Here is a 3,581-nt window from a genome sequence, read left to right on the forward strand (position 1 = left end):
CCTCGCTGCTCCAAGCTCCGACCGATTTGCTTTCCGCGCGCACTCCCGCTTGAGCGCGTAGCCCGCTTTCCTATCACCTTCTCCCTCCGCCCTTAACCTTTCACTCACACACCATTAAACCTCGCTTCCCTTTTTCAACCAGCTGGTCCACACCGTTTTTACGCACAGTTATGCACACAGACAGTCATACCTATGCCCTCTTTGTGATTATTCTAGTCTAATTCAAACCAAAGTGAGCCGTAAGTAGATATTCAAGAAAAAGCACAAAAACTTCCCACGCCCACATTTGACAAAATCGAGATTAGACAATAGCCTACGTTGTTTTAGCAGCGCTTTAGCAAGTTAAAAAGAACTCCTAAAACAAATCCAAATGTATATCTTGAATAAACGGTCGACCGCTGTCTGGCGGCGAGTGTGCTATCCATGGTGCTGAAACCAGATTACAGCCCCCAACGCTAATCTGCCCGATTGTGTAGTGAGGTATGGTGTCACTTCCTTTCCTGCATCCCGGTGTGTTAAGTAGCCTGGCTATTCTTGTACCACACAAACACTGAATGAAGAGCATTAGTTTAGTCTATTCTGACAAACATGTGCTGGAGAAACAGGTCCTTTAGGGCCAGAGTGGTCCCCAGAGATTGGGGATGTGATTGGAAGTATAACCACTATTTAAAATGAAAGCTCACCAAGTAGACAGGTCTGTTTGTTGCCATAATAACTGTACACCCACAAACACAGATGTGCTCCAATCTGTCCACATTATGAGTACTATTGGCTATTATTTTAGGATTTTTTGTTTTTATTGATGAGATTCTTATTCCAATCCCTGCCATCGCTGAGGTCTTTATCATAAAATCACCCTACTGTATCACCAGCATCCTGGTGTTCCAGGACCTACTGGCCTGAATATGACGTGCCATGTGATCTACAGTAGGCTACTCATCTACCATACACTACCATAGTATTGCAGTTCTTGAATTTTTGATTTTCCAAAAACCATAGGATCACAGGAAATGCACAGTGTGTGAGAGAGTCCATTTTATTATGTGTTCAATAGCACCAACTTTAGTTAATTTAGCTAAGAGAAAAAACATTGTTATTTTTTTTTTTTAGGGGGTAGATCAGCTTAATATTGCAGACAGATTGTAACGTCCATCAATGTAATTGTCTGCATCACTTCCAAGCCCCCATGTTTTATTTATATATATATATATATATATATATATATATATATAAACACACACATACATACACACATATACACACATATACATACACATATCCTTTAAAAATATATATATTCCCCTTTATTACTTTCCAACCCCACCACCCTTTCCCTAATTGGAGTAAACTAGTGAACAACAATTGTTCTTAATGATCAGGTTAATATGTCTCCAGTCACTGTTGATTAGTATCTAATATCAGACAAAGCTTCTCTCCAGATCTCTAACGGATATGGTCCTGAGAGGGTAAGAGGAGAGGAAGAGGGGAGGGTAGGGCACAGCGGAGGGAGGAGGGGACAGCCTGGGTGGTACGGAGATGATGGAGGGGGTGAAAGACCCATTACCAGATCTTCGCACCTCTCCCTTTCTGTCCGTTGCACTGACGGAACCGTGGAAGAAAACAGGAGGTTCCTCTGGGAGGTCAAGGGTCAACTCTTTAGCGAGAGAAGGTGAGAAAGAGAAAAGGTGACGGACAGAGAATGAGTCAACAACAAGAGTGATCACAAGTGCAGTAATTTCTATTGTTTCCAATGGTTTCAAAACTAGCCCAAAATTGTTGAGGGTAAAATTCTCTGATAGTATTGAAAAGGAGTTAGATAGTACTATTACCAGAGTGGTTGTGGAGCTGTGTGTGCAGGTACTGGTGCTTGGTGTAAAACTTCATGTAGATGCAGTAGATCATGCCCATCAGCACCATGGTTCCCAGGGCAGCAGCCATGAACAGGCCCAGTTTGGCATTGTCGTGGCCCACAGTCGCATCTGATGGGAAAGAGTGACACACGCTTGCTACCCATCTCTGAATATCATAAATTATTAAAACAAGTAAAAGTGAATTCCTTGGATATTCATGGATCACTTCATACACCAGCCTTTCAGATCGAATATAACCTACCCTCAAACTGCAGTATTGTTTGAGAACAACAGCAACATCATAAAGTAGCCCAGAACGAACAAATAAACAACAAATGAACCCCACCCCTCCTCTCTCTCCATTTCTCCCAACAGCTACCCGTCAGTGATTTCTTTCCCTCTAACGTGAATTCAACATTTGTTTCTCCCAGACCCTGCATCTATGAACATTTCCCCATCTGTGACTTTCACTCACACATTTGTTTTGGAGTGATCTCGGTCTCCTCTTTACTCGTCAGCACATCCTGGATGTGTGTTTCTGCAGGAGCTGGATGTGGTACTGATAAACTCCTCTGACTGGTGCTCTGGGACCAGCTCACTGGGAGGACCGAACAGAGACACATGGCCACCAGGCAGGCCATGAAGACATCCATACTAGCAGGTTCACCTTTGAGAAAGAAATTAGGACTTCTTTGGCAATTAGAAGTAATCAGAGTGCAGTTAAAATCTCCCTTTCATCCTTGAGTTCTACATTAGGATATTTAGATTAGTCACATAGAGAAGCTCCTGTAATTCATGTTCTTATTATGAGCATCCAACTACCACACAGCTCATAAGACAACTTTTTGTTGCAACATTTACTTTTAGGTCCACAAGCATTTCGCTACACCCGCAATAACATCTGCTAAATATGTGTATTCCACCAATAAAAATGATAGGTCTTGAAATGTGCGGTTTAAGCTTAGCAAGCACAACTTACTGTTTATTTAAATTCTCATGCATTTCCATGTATATTTAGATTGTTTCTCTCCCATTCAATGATACATTTAGATATACAAATCAGATATACAGACATATGTACATACCAGTTCTTTACCTGGTTTGGTAGCCACTCTCGTCTGCCAGGTGTGTTCACTCAGCGGTTCCTTCCCTTCTCTCGCTTTATCTGTACCTCGGATCCTACTCCCAGTGTCCCTAGATGATTGACAAGACTGCATCCAAGACAACTACTGTCCCCAGCCACCCACATATCCAAACAGAGAATACACACACATACAGTATGAAAGGGACATGCAATGCATGAATACATTCGGAGAGTATTCAGACCCCTTGACTTTATCCACATTTTCTTACAGCCTTATTCTAAAATGGATTCAAAAAATTCCTCATCAGTCTACACACAATAACTGTCACGATCGTCATAATGATTGGACCAAGGCGCAGCGTGATATGCGTACATCTTTTTTAATAGTGTACTGGCAACACGATACAAAATACAAAACAACCAAACAAAACGTGAAGTCCTCGGTTAACAACACAAACCAACACGGAACAAGATCCCACAAAACACAAGTGCACAACAGGCTGCCTAAGTATGGTTCCCAATCAGAGACAACAAGCAACAGCTGATTCTCGTTGCCTCTGATTGAGAACCACCCCGGCAAACCTAGAAAAAACATGAACTAGAAACTGAACATAGAACACAAAACATAGACCCTACACACCCTGGCT

This window comes from Coregonus lavaretus (assembly GCF_964263955.1).
Source record: "Coregonus lavaretus genome assembly, chromosome: 25".
Taxonomy (NCBI): Eukaryota; Metazoa; Chordata; class Actinopteri; order Salmoniformes; family Salmonidae; genus Coregonus; species Coregonus lavaretus.